The sequence below is a fragment of the Periplaneta americana genome, chromosome 5 (genome assembly GCF_040183065.1).
Source record: "Periplaneta americana isolate PAMFEO1 chromosome 5, P.americana_PAMFEO1_priV1, whole genome shotgun sequence".
Classification (NCBI taxonomy): Eukaryota; Metazoa; Arthropoda; class Insecta; order Blattodea; family Blattidae; genus Periplaneta; species Periplaneta americana.
The window spans coordinates 80,380,363-80,397,700 of NC_091121.1; the positions used below are offsets into that span (position 1 = coordinate 80,380,363).

The 17,338-nt window shown below is 32.1% G+C and overlaps 1 long non-coding RNA gene across 2 annotated transcripts in view; it reads left to right on the forward strand.

Annotated features, from left to right (window-relative positions):
- The first annotated feature begins 285 nt into the window (after positions 1-285).
- LOC138699864 (uncharacterized) overlaps positions 286-17,338 on the forward strand; it is a 48,838-nt gene continuing 31,785 nt past the window's right edge. The window contains exons 1-3 of one of the 2 annotated variants that reach the window (XR_011332099.1): positions 286-776; positions 5,582-5,655; positions 7,326-7,521. This is a non-coding gene — a long non-coding RNA (uncharacterized lncRNA). The remainder of the gene's footprint in view (positions 777-5,581; positions 5,656-7,325; positions 7,522-17,338) is intronic. The other variant, XR_011332098.1, reaches the window with a different exon arrangement.

Here is a 17,338-nt window from a genome sequence, read left to right on the forward strand (position 1 = left end):
AATAATATTAATACACTATTTCTTTTTCTTCATCAAACGAATACGTGCATTCGGTTTAAGAGAAACCTCGGTACACCAGTTTTCTATAGCACTCGACACAAACTTCCAACATGGGTTGTTAGGTTAGCTTCGCTCGTAAATGCTAAGCCTGCAAAGCATGTCAGATTTCGTGATTATAAAAATTACAATAATATCAATACACTAATCCTTTCTCTTAATCAAACAAATACGTGAACAATACGAATCTAACCGACTAACTTAGGCTAAATCATTCATTACCGCATCTAGCCTACCGGTAATAAGTACATTTCACACATGCATATTTACCCGTGAAAAGTTATTCCAGGAATTTTTTTTTTTGGAAACCTGTTTGTGCAGCCATACGCAGAACATGTAGGCATATTGAAATTAGTTAATTTATTAATTAAAACAACGATGCAACATCACAATCAACTGCCCATGTGCTAACCGGGAGCGCAATGTTTTGGTAGCATCATAATGGCGACTGTCCACAAAAGCGGCTTCACCTCCAAGCTGTTTATATCTACTCTATGCATTCTGTGCTCGTTGGTAGCAACAAGACTCCGATACGTTCTGCGCCGGTGGAGTTCAATTTTTCTCCTGTTAGTGTTTCACTCAGCTATGGTTACCATAGCAACAAGCCTACATCTCCTCGCCCCGCAACAAGAGTTTTTCTTGGCTTGGGTCAGACGTGAAATAGTAGAGGAGACGAATTCATAACGTTCCGCCAATCAACGACAGAGAGACTAAACAAGGTATCCATCTCTAACAGTGAAAATTACAGAAATTTAAAAGTGTTAAAATTAATTTCGCCCATAGAAAAGATATATTAAATGAATATGTTTATAACTTTTTTAACCGTTCTGCTAAAGAAGCAAACACGAGTCTTGAGAAAAGTGAAAATATAATGTAAGAGGAATTGAAAACTTGGTTATGGTGTTTGCGTTCTAGGTACTACTGTAACCTATACGTAAAGTTAAATTTGCCGCGATTTCGTGAGCGAGTACGCATAAAGATCCCATTGTGTGCATTATAAATTATTTTCTCTACTATTATTACATTAGTTATTAGGTCTATTTTAAATTAAGAATAATATTTGTTCATAAAATCAGTGTGCTTTAAAGATTTAGGGTTGATTATTAACAAGTTTGTTCGCGGAAAGAAGTTTTTCTTCCAAGAATCGCACTAAAAACTAGTGTAGTTGCTTAATTCCATGTCACAACAAAGGTTCTCGTCACTCGCAAATATTTCCATGCAGAAGCAAATTGTGCACATAATTATTAAAAAATCAGCCTTTTCACGACGATGTTACTGATAAATTCGCTGCCATGAACAGAAGGATTGAACTTGTCTTCATAAAATTGCTATGATTAATTATTTGTTACCGTTAATTTATGATTACATTATTATTATTATTATTATTATTATTATTATTATTATTATTGTCATAAAGACACGTATTTTTAAATATACCGGTATTTAATATACATAGGCCTATACATAATTTTTGTTGTTATAAAATTAGAAGTGACCCTAACACTACTTCACGCACTTTTTACGTCACGAGCCGCCACTGACTTCCACTGACAGAACTTAGAACAGATGCAGCTCACCTTTGCTGCCACAACTTAAAATATTTACAATTTTAATAGAGGAAATGTGCAGTGGAATAAAATATCTGTTAAAGATACAATTATTGTTAAGATTCTAATTTATTTTTAAATCAACGAAGTGATTGTGTAAGGACACATTACCGGTTTACATGAACTTAAAATTAATATATTGACTAGGAATTATGTGGCAATAAAATTTTCTACAAAATAATACTAAGAGATTAATTATCAAGAAAGTACAGTAATTTAAAGTGTAGCGAAATGAAAATTACAAATATTAATGAATAGAAGTGTGTCGAACTGAGGGTAATTCTAGCTACAGAAATACATCACGAGAAGGCAATAGCAGAATGCAGTTAACTCTCGGTTAGCAATATGCGGTGTTCACAACAATAATTCATATAGTGGAGAACTTCTATAACACTATAATATGCCAAAGTATTTAATGTTACCTGGAAAATGAAATTATGATTTAACAACATTGAAACATTATACTAATTTTATGATGTTATAAAACTATTTTATCTTCTTGTAATTAAGGTGTGATTACGATTACCACTGTAGCTGTAGATTTAATTTTTCTAGACTTTGTCTTAATTAAATTGGTATTTTCAAAATCATACACAGATGTGCACTCATGTTGATCTGATGGATGTGAATAGGGAACTGTGTTTCTGGACAGCAGACAAGAATATATTCAGCTGTTCTAATGTTATGTCAATGCCGATTATATCAGCCTCTTATCATCTGCCCAAGCCATCTAGTATGTTATTTTACTTATTCAGTAAGTTTTAGAAGTATAATGAAATGCCAATTACAATAACAATCAATATTTTGTCTGTACAATATAAAGTTGGTATGGGTAACGTTATGTAACATACAATATTAATACTTAAACTATTAATACAGTAACAATTCAGATTATAAAAACCCAAATAATTTATTTTTTATTAGCGTCCCTCAAACGAATACATGTTTCAGCTGCCTTTCCGGTAACTGTGGTAGTCCGAAATTACATTTGTAAATATTAATCGTGCTTTAATTGTTTCCTTTAATTCTCATCTCCAGAAAAAAAAAATCATCACAAAGACATTTATCAACTTAAGTTACTTTAAATGAATTGCAATCCAAATAACATTCAAGGAAATCTCTGGACACTATTTTCTTCTCATAATTATGTAAATAATTTATTTTTAACTATATCAGGTTCTTGCAATGCCTCTCCAGTGAGTTCGCTGCGTTGCTCCATGCATGGATAATTTTTTTAACTATTGCATATTAACTATATTGCATGATATTGTGTAAATTATAAAATACTACGGTCCTCATGTTGAATAAATAGTTTGTACGTTTTCTGAAACTAATTATGAAAGTAATGGGAAAGTTGACAGATTTTCTTTTCTTTATTCTTCGTAATTAATTTAATTTGTAAAAATGAATTGTATTAACTATATGCTTTTGACGGTTTTATTATACCTAAATATAGTTACTTAACTTTTATTTTGAAAGACCTTTTCTTATAGAATGAAACAGAATTGTACAACTAATTTTAGTTGGTTCTAAATACAGATAGTGCGAACTTGGAAAAAAGCCTAAACTGTGTTTTGCCTTGGTATCATGAATTTCGAAGGTATTTATTTATCTGTTGCTATGTGGAATGGTAACATTAGGAAATTTTCTTTATTTAGTGATGAACAGTTTTCAGAACATGGGAGGGTTTATAGTAGGAAGAAGAAGAATAAAGTGCATAAGATTTTCTGATGATATAGTGTTGTTAGCAGAAGAGAGACGATACTATGCACCTTTCCAAAATCCCTCTTTTTGACAGAAGTCTTCCTTTTCTCTAATGTAAATTTCAGTTGTGTAATTTGAGCGACCTTATCTAAACAAAGAATGTGAAAATTCGATCGTTAAATGTTACTAAAGTGGAACTGAGGAAAAATTGAGGAATAATTAGTTAAGTGTTAAATGTTAAGGGGAATACGAATAGAATAAACCAGTAAAAAGGAAAGTAGTAAAGAGAGTTAAAGTAAATCAGAAACTGTAAGTAGAGAATATTGAGTGTTTTATGTATGGTACTACAGAAAGGAAGAATCTGGGAAGTACATTAGAGTGGAATTGAAAATGAATGCAAGTAGACAGAGTGAGCCATAAGAGCTGTACCAATGAAAGAGAAAAGTGGTGAGTGATTTGAAGGAGTAATAGTAAGGAAGTACTTCAAACATTCGAATATTGAAACATTGGCTGAATGCAAGCGTAAATTTCTGAGAAAAGATCAGTGAAAAAATAGGGTAAATAATATAATATTGCATTGTAGATGAAAGAGTGGGATATAGATCATTAGTAAATATTAGTCAGAGATAAAAATATTTGAAGATAAACAGAAAATTAGGGATAATAGAAATGAAAGGTAGCAATGATAGCAGAGGAGGATTAGTTAGATTGTACCCGAGAGTGTTTCTAAACAAAACTAATGTAGACAAGTATTGCATTGTTATCAGAAATAGGATAGAAGGAAGACAAAGGAGGACTACTACTACAGTAATACTAATACTACTACCACTACCGTTACTGCTACCACTGCCACTACTGCTACTGTTGCTGCTGCTACTGCTACTGCTACTGCTACTACACAATGAAACAACTTAGGAGCCATAATCAGAGAGTTCCCCCTTTTCAATTTTCAAAAAAAATAGTAAAATTTTTTTTTAATTATAAGTTTTATTAAAACAATACATTTTCCTATACTCATCTGAAAGTTTAAGTGTGCTGTGATTTCCGAGAAAGTTCACACAGCTACCCACCAACTGTATATTTAATAATATATTTTTTTTAATTTCCACTTTCGAGTAGTGACTCTCATCTCCGTCTCCTTACAGAATTGATATTCTCACAGAATCAATTATACTGGCTTAAATATTTAATAGTTTAATTCACTTATGCAACGGAATTTCTTTATGAGGTCCACATATACCGATACACATCCACCTCCACCCATACACACATATGCACAAACTGTCAGTGATCTGCATAGACTATTTCCAATATATGTAAATCTTGTTCTTAAGGGGAGGTGGTTGTATAATTGAAATTTCTTCCTATTTGATGGTCATTTTTCATTTCTTTGCATGTTGCTGCAACAACTAAAATTTGAGTTGCTAAAATAAGAGGGGGGGGGGGCAGAAATTTGTGGGGGAAGGGGGAAGTACCAGGGCACTATAGTTCACCACATCGAATATAAATCAGCCATTTTTAAGATAAATTCAAAACTTCTTTGTCATTTTACTCCTAAAACCACATTCTTTAACATAGTTATGGCATAACTTTGATAATCGTTTTCAAAATGTTAAACTAAAGAGTACATTATCTTAGAAAGCATTTTGAAATATTCAGATAGTCAATATAATATGATATAATATAATATAATGTTGTTTTATTAATTCAGTCTAATTGAAATATCACAAATATAAAAAGTCAATGACACTTACCCATGTAAGTGATCATTGTGTACTATACAAATATAAAACATTAAAATTAAGCAAACGTTTTTGCCCTTCGTGCATCATCAGGCTATTTTTTACATACAATATCTTGTACATTTTGTGTCATATTGTGGAGCGAATGATTAATCACAACCTTTAATAATGAAAATAATAACTATTTAAAATTGACTTATGGAAATTAGCAATCTAAAATTAATGTACAGGTATGAAAATTTAATACATAAAATTGTGGCTGCACTGCTGTCTTGTGTTTAAATTATAACATCATAAAACTGTGAACATGATAAAAACATTTCATTCCTCTTTAAACTTCATAATTTCATATCGCGTCACATCAGTCGGCAAGATCATCGTCACTAAGTCAACCGCATTTCATCGTAAGTACGTTCATACAATTATTATATTCATTTACACCAAGTATTCTGATATTGAATTTCATTACAGATATAACCCAGTCTCAAATCTTCTTAATGTAAATGTCAACATAGATAACCTGTGCAGTGCACACGTTCTTAAATGTGAGTATTTTCGACAACAATTTAATAAATTTTAACATCGCGTCATATAGGATTCTCTACATAATAACTAATATATTTCAGATTGATTTCACCATAACAAGTAATGAACCATTGAGACAAGACTAGCAGCAAAACATCCAATTAATGTGCACCAGAGCTTTAAAAATTTTGTTATAGCATAAATCCGCATTCTTTTTTATATAATATATATTTCTCACATATCAAACTGTACAGTATTTTGTAGCAAAGTATTTTTTTTTTAATTCAATGGTTTTCCACCATATTAAAGCTATCCTCTATCCTGAACATCCCATGTAGCATTTGCAATGAATTTTCCTATTCCTTTTCTTTTTGTATTAAAGTCTTATTTTCTTATTGCTTGCCTATTTTTATTTAGTTAACATTAAGCAGGAATCTGAATGTTTATATTTTCGTTACATATTATTAAAGTGTAGTATACGTATCTAGAATATGATATTATGTTTTGTTGTATTTCGTTATGTGACTATTTTCTAAATTTTGAAGGATGATTTCTGCTATAAGGGGTCGCTCATGGCAGAAATTCAAAACCAACATATAAAGTCAATAAGTTCAAAAGCTTACATCCTAATCTAAAATTTACGTACGAAGAACAATACAGGTCAATTAACTTTCTTGATTTAACCCGCAAATAAAACGAGCTAAGTCCATATACAATATTTCGAAAATCCACAACTACGGTATATAACATACCATATATCAAACCACCCTCACTCATATAAAATCAGCAAACTTATCTTATTGACAGGTTAATAAACACACCAATAAACAAACAATCTTACAAAAAAGAATATACTTACATATCGATGACCCAGAACCAGACTGTTCCAAGTCCATTTTACTTCTCCTTTTCAGGAGAGCTATTTTAAGCTCCTGACATTCAAAGCTTCATGAAAAAAATTGAAAAAGCTTCATATCAACCTTATGGAGAGGAATATTTACAGTTCTGTTCGACTCATATATGCTGACAAGAACTGGAACACAATGAAACACAGATTTATTTCTTATAAAATGTAGGACTTAAAATAGTCTGGTTCTCAGCCATCAATATTACAATTAGTAATAGAATACGGCTTCAACAAAAAAATAATACAAAACTGTATACAAAAACGCCTTAGAACACAAAAAAATAAAACACACACTACTCTGCTACCCATAGAATCTAAAGAGACAAAAAATACACATGGGCATCCATGACATATATAGGAAAAATAAACAAACAATTACACTAGCCTGCGAATTTCAACTTTGTGTTTGTTGCCTGAAGTAAATAATGTGATGTTACTGTACATAATGTCGATGTGCAGAATTCGAATTTTCAATCCGTTTACTTCTATCACGTCACGTTTGTTTGCAAAATCACTTTAAATGTATTGTATAATTACGTGAATTTCATCACAGACTTTTTCATGGTTGTTCATATATGTCACCAGGGGCGGCTTTCGAAGGGGGGCTGCGGAGCTGCAGCACCCCCAGACATTTGTGGCTCATGGTTCGTTTTATGTTGTGAAATACATTTATTATACAGTCTCTATTTAGCGGCTCGAATTTGTTTTTTTTTTTTTTAATTTCGCTCTCATTGACATGCACGCAATCGTTAGTGAAGTCACTTCCTCCCCTGGTGCTTCCAGAGAGAAACCAGAGACAAGGACGGATTGGTGAAGCCACTTCCTCCCCTGGAGCTGCCAGTCTCGTCTCGGATGCTTTGCGCGTTACTTTTACCCCTCCCCCTGCTTACCCCTCGCCGTGAATCCAGAGTTTCCAGGCGCTGCAAAATTTGCAGGAGTTTGAGTAGCGCGCAGTTTTAAATACATTTTCTTCAATGTTGTGAGTATAACAAGTGCGACAATGTTTAATTCTGTACAATATTTACAGTCTATTCAGTTCAGTACCTTAACAATTCAGGAGAAATGTTCGATAAAGACAAACTAAAAACGGAACTCACTGTGTTGTATCAGAGACAAGAATTCAGAAATATCAATGACACAATAAAGCTCTTGCAGTTTCTTCTGAGAACTTGCAAGCCTCATTTTCAGAAGTTGTAGAACTACTACGCATAGCTGTCATCATACCAATGACAACTTCCGAACCAGAACGTTGCTTTTCGTGTTTGGAAAGAGTAAAATCCTATCTCAGAAATACGATGAGAGAAGAGAGACTGACCGCATTAGCTATGTTTTCCATTGTAATGACTATGTTAAACGAAATATCGGATTTTAATAAGATGATGATTAAAAAGTTTGCAACCTACAAGACAAGGCGCATGGAACTAATCTTTAAATGAGATAAGTTGCATGGTTTATTTTTGTATGCAGCCCCCCTGAATTCAATACCCACGAGCCGCCACTGTATGTCACTAGAGTGTTTTTGCTTTGTTTTAGTCTTGTTTACTTCACTATTGCATGTATAAATTAGCACAATGCATCACACAAAAAATTACACCACTCCTTCTTAGTTCTGTCTTCAAGTATTTCACGCTTTAACATCCAACAATAATGAGGATGCATTCTGGTGCTCCATCGTCCCTGGCATCTCCTTTCGAACTCCTGCAGATCCTTGTGAAATCGTTCACCTTGCTCTTCACTCAAAAATCCTAGATTTTCGGGGAAATAATCTAGGTGAGAAAACAGAAAATGAATTTTGATACTCATGTTACAACCAAGTTCCCTGTATGGTTCAAGCATGTTAGCCATATTGTTTCGGTAATTAGGTCCCTTGTTGTTACAAAGAAATTTTAAAACAAATTCACAGAAAGATATCCATGCTGCTTTCCCCTTTTCATCCACAGTGTTTTTAAATGCTGCATCAGACATCTGTTTTCTTTTGTCAGGACCATTAAATTTATATCTTCTTTTAATTTGCTTCAGAGAGTAGTGGAAATTTCTCACATATGTACTTGAAACAGTCTCTTTCCTTATTTAAAGCTACGTTCTGCAGCACCCGACTGTGGTAGATAGTCACTGTCACTCGTCACAATTTCCCTCACCTCTACATCAGACTCAGATGAAAACTATTCAAGATTTTCTAGTCGCACACTGAATGGTACACCAGGCCCATGGGGTGCAGGTAAAATGGATGACTGAATAACTGGATACACCATTTGCTTTTTATTTTTAGAATCGTACCCCTTCACATCACACGAACAGAAGTAGCAGTCATTACTATGGTTCGACTGCTCTCTCCAAACCATAGGTACTCCAAAACATAGCAACAGTCTTCTGCCGTTGATCCAATGATGAAGTTCTTCAATCAATACTCTATATACTTTGTGTGGTGCCCAAGCTTTACTTTGAACTCCAAGTTTGATTCCAAAATGAGCAAGATATGACTTTTTCACAAAATCTGTAAAATTACACCTCTGCTTAGGCAATGTGTACATTTTATATAAGTTATATAACAAAATGGTCTGGATTATTTATACATTCTCGATGCGACATGGTAAATACTTTCTTACTGAACTAAAAACTCTCAACTTTCTACTACAGAATAAAGCTTCAAAAACTGATTTCGTTTCGCTTCCAGATGAAACACAGACTATTGAAATATGAGAGGAACTAGACGAGTTGAGTTGAGTCTCTCACCAAGATATGGCTGACATTTCTATCTCCCACAAATAAAAATAATGGCAAGGCTGCACGTTATTTCACCCTAACATCCTTATACGCTTGCACCCTCTATCTGCTAAGAAACATCTGTTATCCTTGACTTTCAATATAAACATCTTAAAAATATGTTGAATACATTTGGTTTTCATATCTTAACATACTAAAACTACAGTTGTTAAAGTATTATAGTTTAAATAATAACGCTATATATTGTCATAATACATTATAAGAAAATTGAAAAAAAAAAAAAAAATCGTACGTGATAGGAACTTTCTGGCTTCGAATTTGACTTCAGCATGCTAACAAATATTCTAAAAACATTCAAACTTTGGAGGCAGAAATTTCATCACAGAGTAGTGTTATCAGCCTTTTAAAAATAAAAAAGCAAATGTTACACATAAGACGAATAATACATTAAACAGCATTATAACAAGTAAATTGGGAGAAAGAAATGAACACTTGCAAAGTGGCATATAAAAGCTTAATGTGGAACAAACAAAATGGAATTCAAGGAACATACTCAGATTTTATCAATAATCGGAACAAATCAAAATTTGCTGCTTACTTGATCGACTCAGGCTATGAACTGAAGAACATAAATAATACGTTACAGATCCTAAAAATAGTTATTTACTTACTTATGGCTTTTAAGGAACCCGGAGATTCACTGCCATCCTCACATACTCCTGATATCAGTCCCTATCCCACGCAAGATTAATCCAGTGTCTACCATCATATCCCACCTCCCTCCAATCCACTTTAATATCATTCTCCCACCTACATCTCAATCCCACCAAAGGACTTTCTCCCTCCGGCGCGGCATCCCAACTAACACTTTGTATGAGTTTCTGGATTCGCCCATACAGGCTACATGACCTGCCCATCTCAAAAGTCTGGATTTTATGTTAATTGTGTCAGATGAATATAATTAGAAAAATAGTTAACAACAATTAATTAATTAATAAAGCTGAAGAATACTTTACTGTCAGAAATCAAATTCAGAATATTCAATTTCTCAACAAACAGATTCCAAACCCTCAAAATCCACTTTATCGTTTATAATTTAAAACTACTCACCGATCAATAATGCCCGATAAATGACCGGACACACCTTCCACCTCTCCCCCAACCCAACTTCCTTTAAGTTCCAGATAGTCAGTAGAGCAGTTGTAAGCAAAAAATTTATTAACAAACTTCCATCTAAAGTAATTTTCAAAACTTCGTACACTATACAATTGAAGGGTATATGGAAAGAACAAAGTTTTGAGAAAATGACTTTTTAAGTTTAAAACGCTGCCTTTTATTTAAATTAATACTTGGAAAAGATATTTCAAAATATAAATGTTGCACTGGTACCTGCTCTGAACTTATGAATAAAAAAATTTGACTTTAAACAAGTTTTTGTTGCTTAATTTTTCAACATTGCACGTTAATATAACTTTTTACAATGATTTAAAAATCAAAGTCCTGAGAAATATGGAAAGAATAATCGAAGTCCTATATTTCAATTAACCTGTAATGATTCACCATGTTATTAACATGATATTTTTAGCTCCACTTTCACAATTGTTGAATTAATCATCATAATCACAATAGTTGAAAAAATCATAATCACAATAGTTGACTTAATCACCATAATCGCAATAATTGAATTAAACATCATCATCGCAATAGTCGAATTAATATCATAATCCCAATAGTTGAATTAATATCATAATCGCAATAGTCGAATTAATCATCATAATTACAATAATTGAATAAATAATCATAAACACAACAGCTGAATTAATCATCATAATCACAACAGTTGATTTAATCATCACAATTACAATAATTTAATTAATCATCCTAATCACAACAGTTGAATTAGTCATCATAATTACAGTAGTTGAATTAATCATCATAATCACAACAGTTGAATTGATCATCGTAATCGCAATAGTTGAATTAATCATCATAATCGCAATAGTTGAATTAATCATCATAATCGCAATAGTTGAATTAATCATCATAATCGCAATAGTTGAATTAATCATCATAATCACAAAAGTTGAATTAATCATCATATTCACAACAACTGAATTAATCATAATTACAATAGTAGAATTAATCATCATAATCGCAATAGTCGAATTAATCATCATAATCACAATAGTTTACTTAATCATCATAATCACAATAGTTGAATTCATTATCATAATCGCCATAGTTGAATTAATATCATAACAACAATAGTTGAATTAATCACCATAATCACAATAGTTGATCCAATCATCACTGTCCCAATAGTTGAACTAATCATCAAAATCACAGTAGCTGAATTAATCATCACAGTCGGAATAGTTGAATTAATCATCATAATCGCAATAGTTGAATTAGTCATCATAATCGCAATAGTTGAATTAATATCATAATAACAATAGTTGACTTAATCATCATAATCACAATAGTTGAATTAATCAACACAGTCGCAATAGTTGAACTAATCATCAAAATCACAGTAGTTGAATTAATCATCAAAGTCGCAATAGTTGAATTAATTATCATAATCGCAATAGTTGAATTAATCATCATAATCACAATAGTTGAATTAATTATCATAATTGCAATAGTTGAATTACTCATAATTGCAATAGTTGAATTTATCATTATAATCGCAATAGTTGAATTAATTATCATAATCGCAATAGTTGAAATAATATCATCATCACAATAGTTTCATTTTGGAGATGCCGATAAGCTCACTGTATTATAATATCAATAGACACCGCGGAACAATTTCACATTATAATAGAATTTAACTCAGGAAGACCCCTCCTCAACGAACAAATAGCCAATACAAATAACCCACTTTTTAACTTGTTTAAATTATTCCCGCCGAAACAAACACACACAACAACCACACAGGTCCCACCAATACCCCCTCCACTTCCCACTCCAGATGACGTACATTAAGAAAATATTGTAATTGAGCCCGCCATTCTAGTTTCAGCCATGCACCACATAGCAACACTCCAACATCAGCTAAAATTGTAAGTATTTTCCATACAACATTTTTACGCGATAAATTCCCACTTAATAAAAAACAAAATCGTCTTAATTCAATCTATTAATATAAAGTAAATTGTTGCAGACACGCATGGCCATACTAGACAGCGGACTCAACAGAAAATAGCTTGTATTATATATGTCTAAGTACTCAATAACAGCATCCACGATTCACAGTAGTCAACTTGAACAACATCAAAAACTCCAACATACAATACTATGGAAAATCTGTGAAAGTACGTCAAAAATACAGTTTTTACCAAGAACAGTAAAAACAACCCAATTTTAACGATATAACAGGCCAACACAGCCAACCATATATGTGATAAAAGTGATATAGTGTATACAGTGTTTTACAGTGTTTTTATAGTGTATATATTTTACTTGTTTATATTTATGTGTCATAATGGTTTTAACATAATTTTCTATTGTCCTATATGGGTTTTCAAAAGATATAATTTAACAGAATCATAACAACCAACCACACACTGCTTATACTAATTTTAGCTAAATTAAGAAATCATGAAAGGTCATACACAAGTGAACAACCCACAACATAATTAAGAAGCTAGGTCTTCACAACACACAATGACATAGACCCCATATCTGAAGATGACACACACCGAGTGTCGGAAACGTTAATATAAATGCAAATATTAAGATAAGCACAGGTGGAAAACAAAAATTGATATTATAATCACAATTGTTGAATTAATAATCACAGTCGCAATAGTTGAGTTCATCATCATATTCGCAATAGTTGAATTAATATCATAATTACAATAGTTGAATTAATCATCACAGGTGCAACAGTTAAATTAATCATCATAATCGCAATAGTTGAATTAATCACCATAATCGCAAGAGTTGAATTAATCATCATAATCACAATAGTTGAATTAATCATCATAATCGCAGAAGTTGAATTAATCATAATTACAATACTTGAAATACTCATCATAATCGCAATAGTTGAATTAATCATCATAATCGCAATACTTGAATTAATATCATTATATCAATAGTTGAGTTAATCATCATAATCACAATAGTTGAAATAATCATCACAGTCGCAAAAGTTGAACTAATCATCATAATCACAGTACTTGAATTAATCGTCACAGTTGCGATAGATGAATTAATTATCATAATTACAATAATTGAATTATTCATCATAATACCACAACAGTTGAATTAATCATCATAATCACAACAGTTGAATTAATCATCATAATTACAGTACATTAATTAATCATCCTAATAACAACCGTTGAATTAGTCATCATAATTACAATAGTTGAATTAATCATCATAATCAGAACAGTTGAAATGATCATCGTAATCGCAATATTTGAATTAATCATCCTAATCGCAATAGTTGAATTAATCATCATAATTACAATAGTTGAATTAATCGTCATAATCGCAATAGTTGAATTAATCATCATAATCACAATAGTTGAATTCATCATTACAGTCGCAATAGTTGAATTAATCATCGTAATTGCAATAGTTGAATTAATCATAATCGCAATAGTTGAATTAATACCATAATTACAATAGTTGAATTAATCATCATAATCGCAATAGTTGAATTAATCATCACAGTTGCCATATTTGAATTAATAAACATAATCGCAATAGTTGAATTAATAATCGTAATCGCAATAGTTGAATTAATCAACATAATCGCAATAATTTAATTAATATCATAATTATAATAGTTGAATTAATCATCATAATCGCAATAGTTGAATTAATCATCACAGTCGCCATAGTTGAATTAATAATCATAATCGCAATAGTTGAATTAATCATCGTAATTGCAATAGCTGAATTAATAATTATAATCGCAATAGTTGAATTCATATCATAATTACAATAGTTGAATTAATCATCACAGACGCAAAAGTTGAATTAATCATCATATTCGCAATAGTTGAATTAATCATCATAATTACACTAGCTGAATTAAACATCATAATCAAAGTTCTGAGAAACGAGGAAAGAGTATAATCAATGTCTGACATAGCAGTAATAGTTAAACTATAATGGTGCACAATGATATTAATACATTATTTCTTCCTTTTCGTTCACAATAGTTGAATAAATCACCATAATTAGTCCTAAGAAACAAGGAAAGAGTAATCAAAAGGTCCGACATAACGATCAAACTACAATCATTAACACAATATTCCTTGCTCCTCTTTCACAACAGTTGAATTAATCACCATAATCACAATAGTTGAATTAATCATCATAATTGCAATAGTTGAATTAATCACCATAATCACAAGAGTTGAATTAATAATCATAATGACAATAATTGAATTAATCATCACAGTCGCAATAGTTGAATTAATCATAATCGCAATAGCTGAATTAATCATCATAATCACAATAGTTGAATTAATCATCATAATCGAAGTTCTGAGAAACGAGGAAAGAGTATAATCAAAGTCTGACATAACAATATTAATTAAACAATAATGATGCACAATATTATTAACATAATTTCGTGCTGCTCTTTCACAATCACTGAATTAATTATAGTAATCACAATAGTTCAATAAATCACCGTAATCAGTCCTAATAAAGAAGGAAAGAGTAATCAAAATAACCGACATAATGATAAAACTATAATTATTAACACAATATTTCTTGCTCCTCTTTCACAATAGTTGAATTAATCATCATCTTCGATGTCTGCTTGTATCTTGATGTTCTTGTAGAATGCTTTAGCTAACGGACAACAGAATTGACTTAACAGCTGAAGATCATTGAACTTTGTCACCAATACTGGAAGATGAGTATGATAGCTTATTTCAGATGATGGAATATTCTGCTTTCTGTAAACAGAAATGTTTCACACCCAGGCTGCGTTGCATGCACATTCTCTCATAGTAATGGTGGAAGTATTCTTCTGTCCAATAAAAATCTCAGCTATTAGACGTGTTCCAAATGGCGATTTCTTCTTATAATGAGATTCCATATACGATCCCCACTTGTAGAACATATGTTGACCAGCCTCAACTGCAGTGAATGGACAGGATTTCATTCTCGAGACTTTGATTAGAATCATTGGGCACTTCGACATGAGCATTCTGTTTAATAAGACCCATATCTTTATCGGACTCCATCTACGAATGGCCTCTTTATGGGAAGGTTACCCTAGGAGAGTCAAATCGGTGACACATGTGCACTAAATAATGTAGAAATCTGAAAACAGTATAGTTTTTATTTTTCCCTGCACATGAGTCGCAAAATATTTCAAGATGCTTCACTGGGGTCAAAAGAATGACAGAGCAGAAGTGGTACAGAATAGAAACATCACCATCCGTAGGCCTACCTTTCCTTGCCGTGGTTTCATCATATGTGTACGAATACGTCCTACTTTATAAGTCTATAATAATTTAGACAATTTCGAAGTAAATCCCGAAAAGACTAAGTATATGATTATGTCTCGTGACCAGAATATTGTACGAAAAGGAAATATAAAAATTAGAGATTTATCCTTCGAAGAGGTGGAAAAATTCAAATATCTTGGAGCAACAGTAACAAATATAAATGGCACTCGGGAGGAAATTAAACGCAGAATAAATATGGAAAATGCGTGTTATTATTCGGTTGAGAAGCTCTTATCATCCAGTCTGCTGTCCAAAAATCTGAAAGTTAGAATTTATAAAACAGTTATATTACCGGTTCTTCTGTATGGTTGTGAAACTTGAACTCTCAATCTGAGAGAGGAACATAGGTTAAGGGTGTTTGAGAATAAGTTGCTCAGGAAAATATTTGGGGCTATGCGGGATGAAGTTACAGGAGAATGGAGAAAGTTACACAACGCAGAACTGCAGGCATTGTATTCTTCACCTGACATAATTAGGAACATTCAATCCAGACGTTTGAGATGGCCAGGGCATGTAGCACGTATGGGCGAAACCAGAAATGCATATGGAGTGTTACTTGGGAGACCGGAGGGAAAAATAAACCTTTAGGGAGGCCGAGACGTAGATGGGAGGATAATATTAAAATGGATTTGAGGGAGGTAGGAAATGATGATAGAGACTTGATTAATATCTTGAACAGGATACGGACCGATGGCAGGCTTATGTGAGGGTGGCAATGAACCTTCGGGTTCCTTGAAAGCCATTTGTAAGTAAGTAACAATTTAGACATATTATACATCTTCTCATAGAATATAGTTTACTCACACAATATGCATTTAATATGTTTTAACAAATAGATTTTATACATGTTTTTAACCATGTGACTTTGATAAAAATAGGAGCAAATTGTGTTTAGCATAAAATAACCAATAAGATAATATTATGTAACACTGAAGTTCACTCTTGTTTTAATATACAGTTTTAGCACTCATTAATTATGAAATTATACAGGATGATTCAGTGACTATGTTACAAAATTTTAGGGATGATAGAGGCCATCAATATGAACAACTTTCTTATAGGAATATATGTCTGGAAACGTTCCGCTTCGTAGTTACAAGCCTATATCCTAGATATGCTAGTCAGTGTAACCAACTAAAATCGAACTGAGAGGTGTCCTGTTCCTGCAAACGTTGGTGATTATTCATATAGATAGTATAAGTTAGTTGACATAGTAAATGATATTTTGACCGATTAAACATTGCAAATTTCCTTCCATTTCCTTTTGTACTTCCATAAATGAAATGCAATTGGCAAGTTGCAATGTTTAATCAGTCAAAATGTAATTTACGATGACAACTAACTTATACCATTTTTATGAGAAATCACCAACGTTTACAGGAACAAGTCGTCTACAACCAAACTTCAAAAGGATAGCCTTCAGTTCCAATTTAGCTGGTTACATTGACTAATGTATCTTGGTTTTCTTACTACGAAACGAAATGTTTCCGGACATAGGTTCCTATATGAAAGTTGTTCATAATTGTCTCCTCCATCATTTCTAAAAGTTCGTAACATAGTCAATGAATTGCCATGTATGTCTTT